The sequence below is a fragment of the Struthio camelus genome, chromosome 6 (assembly GCF_040807025.1).
Source record: "Struthio camelus isolate bStrCam1 chromosome 6, bStrCam1.hap1, whole genome shotgun sequence".
In the NCBI taxonomy this organism is placed as follows: Eukaryota; Metazoa; Chordata; class Aves; order Struthioniformes; family Struthionidae; genus Struthio; species Struthio camelus.
The window spans coordinates 25,441,672-25,462,303 of record NC_090947.1 but is presented as its reverse complement, the minus strand read 5'-3'; the positions used below and the strand labels follow the sequence as shown (position 1 = coordinate 25,462,303).

The window sequence follows — 20,632 nt, the reverse complement described above, 5'->3', positions numbered from 1 at the left end:
GGGCCGGGCCGGGCCGGTGCGGAGACTCCGCTCGGCCCCGGCCCCGGCCCCGGCCGCGGCCGCCCGCGGGGGCAGGGCCGCTCTTCCCGGCTGGAATTTTCCTCTCCGCGAGCGACGCGTCCCGGCGGCCGCCCCGGCTCAGCCCTTCCCCATTCCAGCCGCCAGGGCGCGGGCCGCCATCCCGCGCAGGTGGCGAGGGCCAGGGCGCCCCCGGGCTGGGCCGGGCTGGGCCGGGGCGCGGCGCGGCGGCGAGGGCGCTGCCCGCCGGGGCGGCAGCAGCAGCGGCCCAGGCCCAGGCCCAGGCCCCTTGGCGCCCTGCTCCTTCAGCGCAGCGGGGTCCGGCTTTTTCCCTTCCCCTCTGCGCTCTTCTCACTTGTACTGTGCTGCTTCGATAAAGACTGTTCTGCTTTTGTTTTCTGCTTCTTCAGACAAGATTAAATAGCCCTGAAGCTGCCTGTTGTGACAGACTGCGGAGACTGTTCGCACCCGACATAACCACATGCCATTATTAGGCACGCCCCGCTCATCTGTTTAAGTTTCTTAAACCGAAAAAAATCACTCATGAGTCAAGGTTTTCTGTGGTCCAGTTTTCAAAAAGAAATGGTGTTCAGTGAATTGATGCAGACTCCCAAGAGCAATCGCCGTGAAGGCCTTTCGGGAGTCCCTGACGGTCCACTGCTGCTTTTCTGGTGCGCCTCGAATTGTTCGGCCGCTGCCTGCGTTAGAATGACGGCTGAGAAGCTTCTCAGGCCATTTTTTGCTGCCAACTAATTCCTTTCTGTGTTGGCTGTCCCTGCAGGGTAACTTTCTGCGCTCGGAGCGTAGCCATAGTTTAAGTACAAAAGACCCTCGTGTTCCTATCCAGCTACTTCTTGGGCAAAAACATTAAGCGGCCCCATCTTTGAAACAGTAGCGAAACTCCTGTTTTGCAGAGGTGGGAGATGATTCAACACAATAGCACTGTTTGAACTGAGAACGAAAAACATCAGAGCAGGTTGTGCTGTGGCACAGTAAAACGTACTGTGCTGACGTTTAGCTGTTGGGTGGAAAAATTAGACAAGTTGACGTGTGGTGGTGTCATCCCTTCTAATAAAATCTGCTAGACCCCTACGAGGTAAGAAACTGATGTATCTTTCTCTTTAAAATCTCATTAGAAAACCACTGTATGCTGCAGTCTAATGCTTTGGGTAAATACTAAATTAAGATTGTAATCTATTGAATAGCCCACATGGGCCAATAACAGAAACTCAGCAATGGCAGGGGGAAAAGTGACTGTCATCATAAGGCTTCAGGACAACAATTAAGGGAAACAACCTAAAAAAGATTCTCCGTGGTGGCAATTTTCAGTAGAGACTGGGGAATCAGTGAAAAAAAGCCATTCACTGAACAATGCCAAGCTCACTGAAGAAGGGAGAGGTTGTGCCTGTCTTGTTGCACTACCACTTCTCTTACTTAATCCTCGGTTGTCAGCTAAGCACTGCTGAAACGTTTATCAGTAGAAACACTGCAGGCTCTAAACTTGAGTGCCTGCAGGCCATGTTCTTCAGTGACATTTTTATGATGACTAGACTTAACATAGTTGCTTTTCTGAGATATACGAGATACCATTTTACTTAGAAATCTCAGTTTTTGCAGGAAAAATCTGGACGCCTTTGACACTTTGTTTTTTAACAATAGAAAATCAGTTCTGTGTTCACGTTTTAAAAATGCTGACCGAGTCAATCTCTCTTTTTTGTTTTCTCTAGTTTTGTAAAGTTCACAGCCCTGTTCTGAACTCAAAATGTTGCTCATATAAAGCAAATGTAACTTTCATACACAATAAACAGAAGGCTGCTACAGGGAAAACCAAGTAAGTGGGCTATTAATACACTATTCATGTCTCTCAAATTGAATGCTGTAAAGGAAACCATTTAAAGAAAAGTTCCCTTGCTTTTTCAAGCTGATCTCAGAAGATATCATTGTACTAGTCAACAAAGTGGCAGGTTATTAATTGCCCAGTTGCCATAATGTGATCCTTTCCATATGCTTTGAGGTAAAACAATCATGCAGCTAGAAGCATTAACCCATGTGACAAGTCTCCACCTACTGTACGGAGCGATTGTACTAGGTGCCACTGAATACTTCAGTATAAATGTTTGCAGATTAATACCCAGTTCTGATTATTGTTAGCATAACCTTCAAGTAGCAAGAACTGTTATTTCCAATTGCTGTTTGAAGGAGAACCTCTGTCTTAGGTAGGAAAAAAAAGAGTTCCAGGCAGCTTATTAAGCATAGGTCTTTCATACAAGTTAAATTACTAAAGACAAAGTCCTGCCTGTTCTGAAAAGGGAGTAATATCCCATGGCATTTTTTACAACAGTCAGTAGTTGTAAACTTAGACGCTTTTGGGAAAATCTCCATGCCTCCACCCACCTAGTAGGATGGTGCTGGTGGTTGCTGTCTCCTGTTCAAGAGGTTGCTGCAGTCCAGAAATGCTGAATATAAATACTTTGGGATGAAAGATGCTGTAGAAATCTAGTAGACTGTACAGTTTTCAAACAGGTATGCCCATCTTTGCCTGTGGTGAAAGTTATTAAAAGTATTACATGGAACACAGGAGTCTCTTCCAATGTTTTTTCACTGTTGTACAGATCTGTTTACAAGGTCCTGCTTTTTGAATTTATTCATATATATATCACCCTGTTAGTGGGATTTTGTGATTTAGGAATGTAACCTGGATGCTCTCTCCATGTAGCTTTATGTATATAAAATCATACTGTACGATGCGTAATATTGTTTTGCCTAATATTGTACAATATAGGTGTGCAGTAGAATATGGAACTGAAGGGTGTTTACCTTGTTAAACCAATTTTATGATGCACCATTACATCAGTTAGAAAGCTGAGCTGTTTTGTTCTGTTGGTATACCAGATGTGGATGAAAATCAAGTATTTTCCATTATAGTATTTTGATAAAATAAGGAATTATTATACAACCCTCGCTTTGGTTTAAATGAAATCAAATCTGTATTTTTTTTTTCCTATAGAGCAGGCAATCAGCTTACACTGCATCCTGTTGAACAGTTGCCTTTTCTGTGTTTGCATTCCAGCATGTGGGTGAGGTTTTGGGAAGCATGCACATGCACGCATACAGCCGCTGAAAGTATTGCTGTAGGCACAGGGATAGGTTATTGTGCCCATCTAAACTATGTGTGCTTAAATGAAGTATACTCATGTTCTCATCTATGAATATATAAGAGGAATAGTAAGCATTTTGGTAACATCTTTTTTCTAAGGAGCTCTGAAAGCATTTCAAAATAGTAAAATGTCACCACTATAAAGTAGCTAAAATTATTACCTCTGTTTCTCATATTAAATAACCTTGGTGCCTGGAGATTAAACGATTTGCTAAAATCACAGCTAGTTAACAGCAAAGGTGGGAATAGTGCAATTTTATATCACAACTAACTGTATTCTCTGCTCTCTCTGCAGCAGATGATCTTACAGGAAATAGGACAATAATAAAAAGCATCTGTCCTAGTGGATCCTATATTTTTTTAGTAAATGGAAAATTATAAAATTGGTAACTTATTTATTTAAAGTGAGTAGGCTCAAAATTTGACAGAGCTTTGTATAGCATCAGTCATTTATCCAGTAGCGAACTGATACATGGATTTGATTAACATCTGAGCATAAAGACATCCTATGCAATATGTTGATGGTTATAGATTCGGTTCATGGTAGGACTGCTGATTTAAGTGCGAGGGAATATAAAAAAGAATGATTTATCTTCCTCCTACACCAGAAAAAAAAGTAGAAAATAGTTCAAGTTAGAACTGTCATATCTCTGGGACCAAAGGTAGTATTTAAAATATCCTACAGTTGGGTTTGTACTGCTGCACTGCTGTCCAGTGGAGTCCAGTTACAGTAACTGAAGCATGACAGACTCTGCTAATTCCAGCAAGACTACACAGGTAGTATCATTTAGTTTTTGTGTTTAATATTATATTTTAGTAATTTATATTTAAGTCATATCTGTGCTGGTCGTCTACACAAAAACGGATTTCACTCTAGCAAGGAAAGGGATCACTTTATTCTAAACTGAAAGCAAGGCAGTTGTCTGTTTAACACTTTAGCCCTGGTAGATGAACTTGTCTTACCAGAACACAGTACAAAATGGTACCTCATATACTGTTAGGTACAGGATGAGTTATTCTGGCCTTTTACTGAGGTTCTTCCCAACAGTTGCTACTATGTATAGTAGCAAAAATTTGCAGGGTCAGATCCAAAAATATTTTTTCTTTCATTAATGTTATCTGAAATATATTTTGCTCTTAAAATGTGCGTTGCAGGCATTTATTTACTTAGAGATGCATTGTGGCATTGGGACACATTAAAGATTAGCATGCTACATTTTATGAAGCATTCTTATTGCTACCAGTATGTTTTTACTCTACTAGAATGTTATTTTTGCTGTTTGGATTATGAGGGTGAATATTTTATCACATTACATGTCATAATTTGCAAGCTATTTTGATTGCTGGACAGCATTTTTGTGTATGCATTAAATAACAATTAGTGGGGCATCAATGTGCAGTAGCTGCACTTGAGTAGTATTAGTAGAAGTATTAGAAAGGTTCAGATGATGCAGAGTACAGAGTGATTAAAAGATACAAAATCACATATGTCCTCAAGTATCCTGTTGCAATGTTTTTTTTAGAGCAGCTTTGTCTAGTGCTTTCAAATCATGTGAACCGTAATAGCTGCAAAAAATGATAGATAAGATGTGAATTTACATGTTAAATCTCACTTAGAGGTTAGAAGAAACTACAAGTTCGCTAAATTGATTTCATACACTGGACTTACAAATTATGAATGTTCATATGTAACTAGGAAAGCACGGTGTGCAAAAATCCTCAACATTGAAGTCTACAAAGTTCAAACATTAAAATATATTTATGAATATTGGATTACTTATTTCCTTTGGAAAAATAAGCATTGCATTCATAACAATTGTTCAAATGATTAATAAGGCATTAACTTCTGTCATACTCTATCTCATAAAATAACGCTATAAGAAACATCTTCTCTGTTTTCTATTAGAAAAATATGCTTAGCTCCAAAAGAAATTTGGGAATTTCTTCAAAGGAGATGCAGAAAAAAATATGTAGCAATAACTAAGCTGTGAGTAGATGTGCTCTATTTGTGTTGTATCCTGGAAGAGGATACATTAGCTCAGGATAAATGCTATGCTTGCACGGGTTTGTACATCTTGGTACTTTAGCTAGCTCACTCAGAACTAGCTTGGTTAATCCTATAAGGCTTGTGCTTTCTGGATATCCTCCAAGGCCCTGCAAACTTTTAGGTGGAATCCAGTCCCCTACGTAAGCCATATGTGATGATGCCCTTGACACACACAGAGAAAGTTAAATGCTTAACTCCCTAAGGTGTTAGGAAACGTGTGCTCTGACTAGACAAGGTACAAAAGGGGAGGAGAGAAGGAAGCGGGGGCGCCTCCTCCGGCATGCCGGCAGGAGAAGCGGCACGGCTCCGTGTGCGGTAAGTGCACAGGGAGTGCAGGCAGGCTCCCTGTGCGGCAAGTGCAGGCAGGGGTGCTTGAGGGACCTGCTGCTCCCAGGGGCCCCCAGGGGAGCTCCAGGGGGAAGCGCGTGCCCAGTGTTTTTTAAACACAAGACGGTACTGAGCTGTTCACCACAGACAAGGCCAACATAAGCTGGGTCACGTAGGCACATACATTGAATTTTAGGGGCCTGGAGAACTATCGGTCAAAAATTAGGCTCTTCCCAACTTCAAATGGCAGTGGTTTCAAGAATCCTGCATCTGGACTAAGTTCTCTTTAAGTCACACTGCCGGCACATATGCCACTGCGTGGATCTAGCCATTATTAATGCTCTTAAGGTTTTCAAAAGCTGGAATTTCTTTCCATTAAACGTTTGAATGAAAGCCATATAAAGGTTTCAGTTACAGTAACTGGCAGAGTTTACCAGCTGTGATAATTCCCATAACCTTTTCAAACACAAACTATATGACTTATCAGCATGATTATAAAAAGCAAGAATGAACATGGATAGGAGCTCAAGGCTGTCTGTGTATTACAGCTGAGTTTGGCTTATGTCTGATATTTGCCTCATAAGGGTGAGACAAAACACTGGTTGCAAAAACTCTTTGAACTCTTTGACCAAAAATTATTACTGATCTCAGTTGGACAGTCTGCATAAATAATTTCAACTTATTTCAACTTCTCAGCTTTGACTTTGTTTCTTTTATGCAGTTTGCTTGTCAGCGTCTTAAGAATTATCATGTTAGTGAGCATCTGCACTTAGTCAATGTAGCTTGTGCAGACGCGTCAAAGACAGTTTGAGACAAGCAGCTGCATGAAGCTCAGCACAGGCTAACAATTCATTTTCAGAGGCAGGTTTCCTGGACAATGTTGAAGCTAAATTCTCTTTCTGCTCGGCTATATCAGTAGCAGTACCCTGGGGACTGAGTAACTCAAGGTTATTTCAGATATATTCTCTGGTATGTATACAGCAGTATGTATACCTCCACACCTGCCTTATTAAACAAAAAAATGGTAATTAAGCAGCCGTCTCACACATAACAATAAACCCATGGTGACACGGACTGTTGAGTGAGAGCAGTCTAGCCTTTGTATATATTGTATACAAATATAACTTGCATGCATACATGTTTGTGGTTGATTTCTCAAACTGTAGCATATATATTCAGCATCTTGAAATGTTTCTAGTTTAATTTTATTTAAGAAATGCATGCAACATTTTCTAGCTCTAGTTTTCCCATTTTTTAATTCAGAGATTATGTCCATGCACTATGGGAGGCACTCTTCCTGACGTCAAAGCTGTTTGTTAGCTGTTCGCTGTTCCCTCCAAATTGCTATGCTAAAGTCATTGCTTACTCTCCACTGGGTATGGAATGGCTTGGAAAGTTTCATATCTTGACATGGTCAAGGGGAAGAAAAAGGCTAAACAGTCTAATCTGTTTTTATTCTGTTAGTGTGGCATAAAAACAAATCTAATGATGCAAAAAATGCTCATATGCTAATTACTATGTTTACTTCAACATAAAGCAGTTTACATTGCTTTTTACTGTACATTAACATCTATTAGGTTGCACCCTAGTTAAATAGCGTGTACTAATCAGAGAGAAAAGTTGCATGAAATTGTCCAGATATTTTCATTAAAAGTAAAGTAAAATGTAAAGAAAGAAACAAGCTAGGCTCGAACTTTAAATGCTCCATATTGAACTATCAAGCAGAAATGTCTTTAGCTCAACCAATTTCTCTTTGGTATTAGACCAGATTTAGAAGACTCTGCAATGTTTTACATGTAGCAGTACAACTGTAGTTAAAAGATCTGACGATTCACCTTTTAAATAGCTCACTACAAGTAGCATTATTTTTAACCTTTTCCTTTGAAAAGAAAAAACAGCTAAATACAGCAAAAAGGTTTTGAATGCATCAGTCAGTCCCATTCCATGACCAGTCTGTAGCTCCAGCCTCACACGCAATTATGTCAGGGGTTGTTGAAATTGCCACAGTCATTGTGTATGGGACCCCTAGGCCACTCAGCTGTTAAGCTAGCATGATTTGTGACTTTGTGGAATGGGGCCAATGCTTTCCCCAGGAATAAAGATTATAAAATGAAGAGCACCATTTTTATCTCTCCTATCTTTTCTTGGAGAAGACTAGAAGCCTGGACACATTAATGGAAGAAAAATCCATCACAGGTTATTAGATACCAAGCATCATCCTGGCTCAGGAAGGTCCTGAATTACAGATTGTTGGAATATGGGAACATTTGTGGAAGTACCATTATATGCTTATCCTTCACCTGTAGTATTCCCTCAACCAGGCTAGATAAGACCTTTGGTCTGACACAGAATGGCCATTGTTACATCTGAGGTTCTTTAGATATATTTGAAGGTCTGACTTTAAAAGAGAAGGGCTTTTTTAAATAAAAGTAAAGGCATACTACAGATGTCTGTGGTTTCTTTGAACCTACTGTAATTATTATTTCAAGATTTTGCCTTCAGTCTTATTTTTTTCATTGTAATGCACCACACCTTTTAAGCAACAGGCGTTCAGTGAGCTGGCAAAGGCAATGTGGTGATGTTAGAAGGTAAATTACAGCTCTGCTAAATGTCTTGTTTAGGTACTGACTTTTGAAACCCCGTGTAAAATGGCCACGATGAATGGCCTTATTAACCACTCTTAGGCCAACATATATGAAGTGACAGCACTGGGACAAGCTTTTATCTCTCCCTAGCAGTGTATGAAACGCTTATTGACCTGGTTGGACTTTAAAAGTCAGCCCATTATAGTCAGTTACAAGCTTTGGGGCTCAGTTCCAGGCTAAGACTCACAGAGATAAGCATCTATGCGCTAATTAGATGCATCAGAGTCTATTTAGGCCAAACGGTTAAAGAAAAAAAGATTGAAACAGGGTTGAGCTGCCCAGAGGCAGAGGCAGTGAACTCTGCAGAAATAAGGCGTCACCCTAAATGGTTTATACTTTTCTTTTTGATTCTACTACTTCTGAAACTGCATTTTAGAAATAAGAAGGTATAGACTCCAGTCAACGTGGTATCCATTTGGGTTAAGCTACACATACATTTCTCAAGTGAACTAACTCTTCTTTCTTGACTTTGCAGACAAGACCCTGCAGGATAACCTGTTTTAAATAATTCAAGATGCACCTTATAAACAACTTGACCCAAGGGCAAAAAATTTTTGGAACATTTAAGGAAAGTGAAAAAGGACAAGGAGATAAAGCTGCACTGTGGTTCAGGAGATTCCTGTGAGGGCAGAAAAAAAATTACCTTGAAACATAGACTGTGATTATCAACATTAAAAGGAAACAATGGTATTTTTCCGTATAAAATATGAAGACTGAGATGAAAGACAGAGAACCAGGAGGTAAAATGTCCAACAAAGGCAGAGAACATAGTTAATGATATCTGCGATGTACAGGTACAGTTTTATGATACAAATAGAAATAACGCTTTTGGGCTAGACAGGTCTAGCCCAAAAGCCCATCCTTGCATGCTGTGACTTTAATTCCCAAGTCACTCTGTCCTCTCTAGATCAGAGTGATTAAGCTAGACTGTATAACTGTTTGCTGTCTTTCTAGCAAAAAAGCTATTCTTTTTTTTTTTTTTTTTTTACTTTTTCACACCACCGTTTCTCCGCTTCACATGCCACTGATGAAAAAAATGGAAAGTCAAGTGCAAATTTCACAACTATTTTGCCCTTAGTCAAGAGTCAGAGATTTTAATGTAAATGCTGATTCTCTTCAAGGCGTGCACTCTCATGACTGACCAGATGTCTAAGACTGAGTCAGGAGATCAGATTTGTTACTGTCTTTTTGTATGAGAAGAACAGAAGCAGTGATGCAGCTTTCCTTTCCTGTGTAAACTTGAAAGGCAGTGAATGTGAATCTAAATTTTGGTCTTTTGAACTGAAATGGCGGTGCCCACTATATTTCTGTTTACTTAGATTACTGCAACTTTTGGCGAGAATTACAGAATATAAAATGAAATTATTTTTGTCCATGTTTTTGATAAAATAACTAGTTTTTAGTCCTTTTTATGATAAACATTGTATCTGTAATAGAATGAATACGTAGCTGAAGAAAAGCAAACTCTAGTTCAAAGATTTAAACCACTGATAGTTAACCTGAATTTATTTAGTTAAGATGATGCTGATGAATTGCAAATCAGACTAAACAAAATCTTCTGTTGTAAACAAAGCAAAGAATAACATTGAATCTAGTATACCCTAGTGACTCTTGTCAAGGAGTCACATAAACATGTATTTTTTCTCCAGTAAAACTTAAGAAAAACTACGCTCTACAAAGAAGATACCCCAATACAGAACAGTCAGACATGATAGGTGAACTCCAACCTGCTGGCTTCAGAGGCAAGATCCTTCATGACCCTTAGGGGTACAATTTACCTCATGTTTTCAGAATGCATGCATAGGTAGTTGAAGGTTTTCCTTCCTCCTTCCAGTCAATTTTTCAAAGGTCACAGATATTTAAAATCTGATTTCTCTTTCAATTAGTTCACAAAAGCAGGTAATAGACACAACAAAGGCATCACTCAGATGGGGAATAACAGGAAGGGGGAATTCTCTTAAACTATTTTAAATGCATACAGAGGGTGTTTCAAATTTTTCTTTGTCCTAATAAATTTTATTATTGTGTGCAATATGGGCCTCACTTTGTAACATAATACTATCTTGTATACTTTTCCTTTGAACAAGACTTCTAATCCTGATGCTACTTACAGCAGTTTTTCATGCATGTTTTATGATGGAGACTTTAATTAGAAGCCTGCTCATCTGTACAAGGCTGTCAGCTGGAAACTGCTGTGCTAGCTTCTGAGTGAATTTCTAGCAGGATTTCCATCTGCGCTCAGTATATGGCTGGGATAGTACCAACAGCAATTACTGTAGCCCATTGCAAAGATCATTGCTAGCTGATGGTCCTTTCAGGCTCATTTTGGAACACATACTACAATTTTCACTGAGCTTAGAGAAAGATTTGTACTACAGTGCCAAAGGAGAAAAAAAAAAGCCAGCAGACAGATTTCAGAGCAACAACGTTACGAATTATTAAAGTTCTATCATTACACAACCATTTTTCTAGTTTCCACAGATGCCATATCTGAAATCACATGATATCTATTCCAAAAGTTACTTCTGTGAAAGAATCCTAGAGATTTGGATAAGAAAGATGATAAGAAAGAGAGCACTTTGCAAACTTCAGCAAAATAGAAAATGGAGGAGAGTGTGGGAGCCACTTTCAGAATTCGTTATCTCAGCCATGATGAAAAACTTAAGAGCTGTAGCAATTATTTGTAGCTAACTGTTGCAGATATTAATCTAAACAGTATGTAGTTAAAAAAAGAAAAAAGACTGAAATCTGGAAATCTTCTCTGATATGCTGTGCAAGTTAAATATCATCCAGATAAAGACCAAGAGTACAGCACAGGAAATATATCCATGTTCAGTATAATATGATAGGGAACAGCAGGAATCTCTAATATGCTGAAGTCATGACCATTTACCTGATGTTGGGAAGAAGAGAGTGAAATAAATATTTCTTAAATCCTTCTGTGTAACACTGCTTACGCCTTGTGTTTATCCAGCAAACCTTTCCAGAGATCTCTCCACATTGTACCAGATACCTGAGTATCACACATTACAAAAAGCCACAGTAGACAGCAATCTGATTAGAACTGTAACATTTCATTTGCAAACAGCCTGCTTCAGTTACAGATTAACAGCAAGGATATAATTTATTAAAGGAGAAAATTAATTGTTGGTAAAAGCCAGGTATGAAAAAAGGCATGCTGGAAATCACAGGAAAACCTTAAGGCCTGACTGTAGTGTATGTTTTAGTTTTTGCATGTAGCATATCATTTTTATGTAAGAAGTCTCATCAAGATCAAGTATACTTCCCAGAAGATTATTAACAGTTCCAGCTTGTCTAATGAAAAAAACACAGTGATGGTAAGGATCTGATTTGTAAAAGTCAGCTCAACCTCTCTCTAAATCAGGCCTCAAAGGTAAGTAGTAGGCATGAGGAGAGGTGGGACCTAATGGGAATGGTGGAATTATAATCTAAGGAGATGGTATTTTTATGATTGTGATTGTCACCAGGAGACTGAGGGTAAAGGAAGGAGGTGACAATGGCCTTTTCTCCTTCTGCTAGAAATCTTGCTCCTTGCCTGCTTCGGGATCTAACCCAGCAGCAAATCCTGCCTGAATAGTACTGGTATTTACTCTGCTATATATCAAACAAAAAAGAGAAATAATAAGATGCGTAGAATTCCCTGCCAAACCTAAAGTGAACACTAAGTTGCAACAACTCTCCCTGTCCTTCCCATCACCACCTACAAAAAGGCCCACCAAAAAAAAAAAAAAACCACCACCCTACAGAAGTCAACTAACTATTGCAATCTAATCTGTGTGGCAATATCTTGCCTGGCAAATCTAAGAGTATTTTTGTGTTCCCATGCCTAAATACATGCACTAGGCATCACAAACCTTACTTACTGGTAAATTACTGAGTGTATTGTAAGGATGTGCAATTCTACAAGGAAGCTATGTCTGTGAGAGCCAAAATGAAAAACTTTCCTGAAGCCTCTTGCACCTGGCAATCGTTATAACTCTAGTCACTTTTCAAATTGCTACACCTCATAAACTATTTTACTGGAAGTGTGAATAAGCAAAAAGGCCTCTGGATGTAAAATATGATTGAGAGCAGCAAGTCTTAGCACACCATCTGCAGTGATGGCACTCAAATATTTATTGTGCAAGTTCCACTGAGGAACAATCAATAAGCTTTGTCAGAGAGCTGATGAGAGTTCAGAGGAGAAAGCTGTGTGTCAAGCAGCTTGTGACAGTATAAAGAGACTACAGAAATAGATGCATCCAAGGGGAGAGCTGTCAAGACACTTCAAAGTTGGAAATTAGCATTCAGTCACTATTTCATGAATATATGCTGGCTTATTACAGGAAAATATTGCTTTTAAACTGAACCAATGCTTTAGGAGCAGAATTATTCACCTGCTGTTCTGGTGATACTGTGTTGTGGAATGCAGGTGTGTGTGCTGCCAGGAACAGCCTTCCTGCTGAGCACTTATCCTCATGTCAGGATCCTGGATTCTCAGTGATACGCTTTGCAGTTACTTTGGTACACTGAATGGAGACTTCCTCAGAATATTGGCTAACGATAAGCCTCGTGATAAGGTAGACTCACTGTTACTCAGAACAGGCAGAAATTTCTCATTCGCGATCTTTCTGTTTCCTAAAGCTCTGTTCTCAAATATTAGGGACTGCTTGCTTTGTAACAGTGATCTTCTCTGCCCGAGGCATTTAAGGAACAATATGAATGGGATCTGAAGTGTTCTGTTTCAGCTTGTCTCTTATTCAGGCTAATAGGGCAGTGCCAGTGTTTGTTCAGCAGTTGCCATTGTCTGATACCATGGGCCTGGGTTACCATTTATCAGACCTGTTCTTCCAGCTAGTCTGCATTCCTTGCCCTCCTCATTTCCATGATGGGGAGATACTTTACAAAGATAGTTCCCGAGCCTCCCAAAGGGGGCATGCTCCCTCTACAAAAAACCATCAACCACCATTTTAGTAAGTAATTTAAAATTGAAACAAATACTTTGAAAAACATTTTGATGAACAGCCCCTAATACCATGATCTCCTTTTCTTCTGCTTCTTGGTTCCAAGGAAATAAAACGCCACATTTCTACACTGTAGCCATATCTGCAGCCTGATTTAATGGTGTCTTTTCCAAAGTCTTCCTATTTGCAACCTTCGTCATCCTCTGCAAGTTCAGTGCAAGCTCCCTGGAATAGCTTTACTGAATAGGATTTTAAGAGTGTACTAGTACTGTGCAAATTAAATTACTACCAAAAAGTATTAGAATACAAAAGGGTTAGATAAATAACAACAATACTATCTTTCTAAAACTTTATTTTAAACTAAAACTAAAAAGTAATTCAGCAAAAAGGGTATTTTTGCTTGGGAAAATCTTTGACCATCTCTTACAATTCTTCCCAAAACTTTTTATCAGCTGTTCCATAAATAGCCAGCTATAGGTTCTCAGAGTCTTCACAAAAGGCAGGTGTGTTCAGGAAACAAACACCACCACCACAAAAATAAACAAACAAAAAACCACACACACAAAGCTTCTCACTTAAGGGCCAATGAAGGAGATGACCATACATAATGCCTTGAATTCACTGCCAACCCGAGAGGCATGATGTACTGAATAGTATGAATGCCCTCTACAGGTCCCTCTGTCATTCAGGGACTGATTTCAGTTTGCCTGTTTATTAAGTAGGTACTAAATAAACAAGTGTGTATTGGTCTATATTAGCCTATATTGACATTGTGTGAAAGTGGTAAATGGTGCAGCTGTAACTGTTGGTATTGTTGCTACACAGCTGATAATCTGTCACAGACTTTTCACCAGCAATAAAGGCAGGCTATGTCTATACTGCTGAATTAAATAGGATCATGGAGCAAGATTGAAGGCTGCACCCTTGGTCCACCCACACTGCAAAACTGTTATGACACTCCTGGCCTGGTTTGACTGCACCAGCTAGCGCTTTCACATACCCTCAGCGTAACGCTATGAGTGTTTGCCAGTCTCACCAGCTGCAGCACAGCCTTCAGATTATTTTAAATATTTGGAGCTGAGGAAGAAAAAAAAACATCTCTATCACACACACGCACAGACACACGCACTCACCACATTTACAGCCATGGCACCACCACGTTTGGTCCAACTGACACTAAGGGCCAATTGATATGTATTGCGGACATAACCAGTTATGTGCCATTTGGCCTCTGACCTAGAGATTGGTCCCTCTCTCTAAAACCTCAGTAATGCACTACAGGAGTCAGTTTTTAAAATAATCACTAGTGTGTTTTCCTGCTCGGCCAAGGTAGCGTGCAGGCATCATTTGTTAGATAGCCCACAACCATCAGGTGAAAATAACTTCCTGCTGAAACAGCATCCCATGAAAACAGATGCTAAAGCTATCAGGTTTATCTGGGCCTGCCCTGAGCTTGTTGCTCTCTCTGTCTGCTACAGGTGGCCAGTAGTTTCAGAGTCTCTCTCATAGTGGTCTCTTACTCGCCACAGAAAAACCGCAGTCAGCAACTATTGCATGCCTGAACTTTGCAACATTCAGCCCCATGGGCTCCATCTCAGCAAATCTGTGCTGGCTTTCTGATTGGCCAAGACTACTGTGGATGAGATCACCAAAAATATAAATATGTGCACTCAGTTTAAGAAAATGATGATCTCATCCCCTAGCCAAAGATGAATGCAAATAAAGCTGTTTGAAGACTATTATGTATTCAGAGCAGGAAAAAAGGCCTTTAAACACAGTCTTTACTGGAATAAGAGGACCAACAGACACTATGTGGAGTGCAATAAGTGTCATATGCAACAAGAGCAACAAAGTAACAACTGTACTAAAAAAAACAGTAACAAGCAAGCATGGTCGTGTGGCAGAGAGAAACCTATGGCCTTGCTCAGTCTTGATTAGTCACCTTTGTCCTTGCTATTTACAAAGGAGCTCCTGAACTCTTCTATGATACTGTGCAGATGATAATGTGCTTAGATGTACCCAGAACATGTTGCACGGACATAGATTCACTCTAACAAATAGCCTTGATTTCAAGAACACAAGCTGCAGTTCTAACTTCATGCAGAGTATGGAGTAATAGCTGTATTCAAAGACTCTAGCCATATGAACAGATGACTTGCTTGTATTTTCCTCCAACTCTGCCACTGAACTTCAGGTAATGCATGGAATCCACGAAATCAACATACATCATTACAATAATTGCCTATTCCCTATAAACATGAACAAATAACTTTGTTCTTATATGTAAGAAAGCAGAGAGGTGTTCTACATAAGCCTACAGTGCCTACAAGAGTTGTCAGCAGAGCAGAACCGAGGAGCAGAAAGCTGTTTGATCAACTTTTCAAAGAGCTGCCACAGCAAACATACAATTTCCAAACTGGGTTATTGTGAAACTGGCAATTTCAAAAATACCTTTCATTTTCCATCCGTGCCTACAGCACAACTGAAAGTCAGTCAGTCTCCACATATATAGCTTTGGATTTACTGAGCAAACTTAATCATTCTCAGTCTATCAAAGATCTTAACTCATATTCAAGGTCCATTAAAATCAGATTATATGTATGTTTATACAGTTTTGAACAGAAAACTAATGTACAGTTCTGTAATTTAGATGTACTTCCTCTTCTGGAAACGAAACCACCTCAGCAGTTTACAGCAGAACAACTAAAATGGAGAGATCTTTCCCATGGATGCTGCACGTGTGCCAGTCACTGAGGATTACAGAGCAATTAAATGCACTGTGACAGTCAGGAAATGCTTTTTCAAAGGTCCTGTGTTAATGCCTCTCCTTTTATATGCAACCTAACTGACAGCAGATACATATTTTTTTCCCCTCTCATATGTCTCGTGAAACACTAATGGAAAGTTTATCCTTTACAGTAAGTCTCTGACAGTTTGTCTTAGCAGCAGGAAAGACAGACAGATACTTAATTTACACAGCATGTAAATAAAACATCTATTTCACAAGTTTTTCTTGCTTGTAAATTGTGTCTTCTCCTTTCCAGAGAGTGAGCGAGTGTGTGTGTGTATATCACTTCTTCCTAAACTCCACTGCAGTCCATAAGTCTGCATTTTCCTGTAATTTATATAACCTAGACTTTGTTACCTGCCATATACTTGTGGTAATTGTGAGTTCGTTGGTTGTCTCTGGTGATAAGCAAGTTAGCACTGAATACAGCCCCTGTCCTACCAAAGGCCAGTCCAATTAATCCTTTCTTCATTTATCAAGGTGTCTGTGAGTGAAACATCAAAGAAAAGAGGAACTGTAAAGCTGACAGCTTTCAAAGTACCTAGGCATGTCATTCACAGCATCCAGAATATAACATGTCCATAGGCTGTCATAGTTTTAGACTGAGAGTTAACAGGATGCCAGAGGTTAAGTTTGCAGTAACTGTATTTTAACACTGGCTAATGCTTTGTCTGTGATTATGAAATTAACAGTGAATTTCATGATTTGCAAAAGGTTTCATGGTTAGTGTACTGTTTGTACAGTTCCTAAGGCTGCCAAGGTTACTCTTTGCAGCTTAACTTCAGTTCAAGCAGATATTTAATTTCAGGAAAAATAGAAAAAAGTAACTATCATCTGCAGTTTCCGTCTCCCCAACAAATATCATTAAAATACTCTTAAATCTACAGGGTAAATCATCTTAGTCTGCTTACAAGGAAAGCTAAAGTTTTAAGATAAAGCTGTTAACATTTGAACAGAAACTAAGTAAAATAGTAAGATAAACAATGAAATGAAACCCAACAGTTATAGCTTACAGTAAAACCATTATGGAATTCAGAGATTGGTTTCTGAGAAGATTTGGATATTTTGTTCTTCCAGCCTTATTCTCATATCTAATTAATCTAAGTGTGTGTAATAACCATTCTACATAAAACAAAAAAGCATAAATAAACTAACCGACAATGCATCACTACAACTCAGGTATGCTGCGATTAATTTTTGAGCACCATCTGCTGGTTCATTTCTACAACAACAACCGAATTTCCCAAAGGCAGTAACATCTAGATACACATCTGGTCTGTATCCATCTGTCACATATTTTGTCACAGATTTATTAAAGCATCCTGTGAGTCGTGCATTATTGTCATACTAGAGAAAATAACTGAATTCATATAATAATGGAAGCTTATAGAAGAGATGTGTTGGAAAGGTTAAAATGGCCTCTCTGTAGTTAACAGGTTGAGAAAAGGACTGTCATAGTGAAGTTTTTAAGCTGAAAAGCTTTCTAAAGTGTATTGAAATAGAAAGCACATTGCCACTGTTTTTGTCTTAAGGTACTATATGTCATCCCTATGACAATTCTTGTCCGCAAGGACAGAAGAGATATCACTGCCATATTGTACTTCTTGGAGATTCTCAGATACTGCTGGAAAGAGAACTGTAGTGCAGAGATACAAACTCAGCCTGAAATATATCATCATGATCACTTCTTGGTCTCCCCTTGCTCCTGCCATTGAAAGGGTATAGTGTCATATACTTTTCTTTTCTTTCTCCTTATTTAATTCAAAAAAGGGAAAGACCTAACATTTCCTCTAGGACAAGATAACAGGGACCACTATTAGGAGCCTGGATTCTGGCAGAGTTATGTACTAACAAATCCGTGCCCTGATTCTCTTCTCCTACTCCCTAGGACCCTCAATAAGTATATGCCTTAATTTTCCAATTACCAAGATATTCTACAGAATAAGAAACCTGTTCCCACTCTCTAGTAAAGCTATTAGCTATCTACTTCCAGTTTGAATTGCCTTGTAATGACTCTAGTTTAAAAGGGAGCATTTGAACCTTCCCACTTTCTTCATATCCTTATTAAAAATATACTTAAATACCACACACATATAATAATCTAAATTAATTTAAAAAAATTAGTTTCAGTATCAAGCTGAAAGCACAGCCTTCAAAGCCTAGATATAAAACACTGGTCTGTTAACATGCTAAACAGTTACTCAATTAATGTGAATATGGAATCATCGAACATTCACTTATTGTTACCAATTATCAATTGAATTATTAATTTATTAATATTCCCAAGTTGCTTTGTCTACTGCCCAGAATATTTTAGTCAGTTTGGGTTTATTATGTATAACCTTCAATCTTCACAATAGTCTGTTGTCACAGGAAAATTTTGATTTCTATACCATCCCAACAAACACTTAAGCGTGTGTGTACTTTGTTTGCATTGAAGTAAATAAGACTGCTTCTGCATTTTCAGTTAACCATGTATGCATAGGATTGAGACTTTGGAGCCCTGTGGAGGCTGGCAAAAATTTAAGCCCAAGTGACAGAGCATGCAGATCACTACTGTTCATGAATGGAGTCTTTTCAGAATTGAAGTATGCTTAATACTTCAGGAAACACTAACACTTTATACAGGAAAAATAAATCCAAGTTCTTTAATCTGTGTGACTCTTGGATTAAGACGGTTCTAAAAAACAGAAAGCGCAATGAATTCTCAATACTGATCAGTAATTCGTGGGAATCCCAAGGGCATTGATACAAAGTTTCATTTACTGATAGTAGGGTTTGTCCAAAATCGAAGAACTTGAGCAACATAATTAAGAATCTTTCCTCAATTCCTTTAAAATTCCAATTAACACATTATTTTTGCATCTACAAAACAGCAGTTTAAAGGCTTGTTTTGTGCCCTTCTCTCTTTCTGAAGGGGGTAGGTAAGCATGGTATAATACAAGGAAAAACGTGTAAACAAACGACTTCTATCTATCATTGTTGTGTAGAGAAGGAAAGCTGTTTAGCTTCTTAACATTTTCACATGAGAGTTTATCTAGTTGTCTTTTTACACGAATGACTTCATTCTCTCAGACCATACTGATATTATTCATAGACTTGTACCAGTACCATGATACTGTGTCTATTGATATCCTGATGCACAGGATCTATTATTTTATAATTCTACATTGGCACTATTATGAAAAATCCCACTTATTACAGGAAATGGCTAGCAGCTGTTACACAAGTCGCTAAATCTAATCACGAGCAATTTGCAAAATATTCTTATCTCCGCAGTTTAAAAATACAGTCCAATGAAATGCAGTTTACATTGTTAGAATACTGATGTTATGAGCAAGAGCTCCAAGTGGGTTCCCAGCTTATATCTAACTATAGCACAACAAGCACAATGTTGGCTTTTTTGGCTCTAGTTTTGGAGGCATTAACTATTGACTGAGAGTGTTTGTGCATTTTCCACAAAGTTCCTTCCTAAGTTCCAGGGGGCTCCTCTTTTGATGTCCTACTAAAGTTTCAGGATGTTTTTCTTGTAGCATCCTGCTTTAGTTCCAAGGTACAAGTCCTCCTGGAAGCCCAGCCCCCTATGAGTTTCAGTTTTCCAAGACAGAAAGAGGGGGGAAAAAGAAAAAAAAGAAAAAAAAAAAGGAGAAAGAGAGAGAGAGAGAGAGAGAGACAGAGAGAATGAATGTCCATAGGAGAAAGGACCGCATCCTCACAGAAGAAGGTGGGAACTAGCACTAGGAATTAATAATACAAACATGTATGCATGCATGAGTATGCAACAACTCAGACTTTTTTAGAGCCAATTCTGCTCTAAGTAGTCCACAGTTCTTTACTGTGGTAGTCTGAGTTTTGTCTGTATTAGAAGAAACAGCATTCATATCCATTAAAGATGACTTGCATTTTTAAAATGCTTATATCATATTGATTTCCTCGTTCAACTGAAGGTTAATAACTTAAGAGAGACCAAAAAGTCAATGAATAGTTTCAAGTTTCCTTCCATCTTTCTACATTTCCCTGGCTTTTTAGTTAATAGTCACAGTTAGACAGAGGTGAAATCAATTCTAAAACTCGATTTTTTTTTTTTTTAATATCAAGCAGAATTATTAGTATCTTTAACGTTGGCATTCTTAGGCAACAAAAGATTGGACATTTGCAGAAAGCAAACTCTGCACCTGCAGAATCTGCAAGCTTGACAGCTATACCATTCCCACCGTCAAAGCTTCTCACAGTCTCACCTCTTTGCTTTAAAGCAAGGTTTTCCTCATTCCACCTACAAAATTAAAAGTATTGATCCTCCCCATTCCTATGGTCAAATATCCTTTTCATAAAGGATATTTGTAAACCGCTTAACGCAATAGACTGGGAACATCGAGCCGAGGGGAGGAGTTATGGGCAAGAAAGGTGTATTATGCCATTGATTCCCACTGCTTTTGTACCTGAACCTAAATTAAGCAAATTGTTAGTCTTCTACACCTCTCAAGATCTAGTTCCCCATCCTCTCTCCAACATGCTGGTTTAAGACTGCTGCATTCTCATGCTCTACCCCTAGTTGGGACAAATCAAACAGAGCCATGCTAAGGCTTGGTATGTCATCAATCATCAGTTACATATTTGCACTTCACCAGTGAGGCCCTCCCTCTTATTTAAGAATCCCAGAGTAAATACATCTGATTTCTGAACAAC

General features: G+C 38.9%; 1 long non-coding RNA gene across 1 annotated transcript; it reads left to right on the top strand.

The window, feature by feature from the left end:
* The first annotated feature begins 578 nt into the window (after positions 1-578).
* On the top strand, positions 579-11,049 carry LOC138067651 (uncharacterized). Its single transcript, XR_011141932.1, has 3 exons — positions 579-1,114; positions 1,746-1,849; positions 8,670-11,049. It is a non-coding gene; the product is annotated as an uncharacterized lncRNA (long non-coding RNA).
* The last annotated feature ends 9,583 nt before the right edge of the window (positions 11,050-20,632 follow it).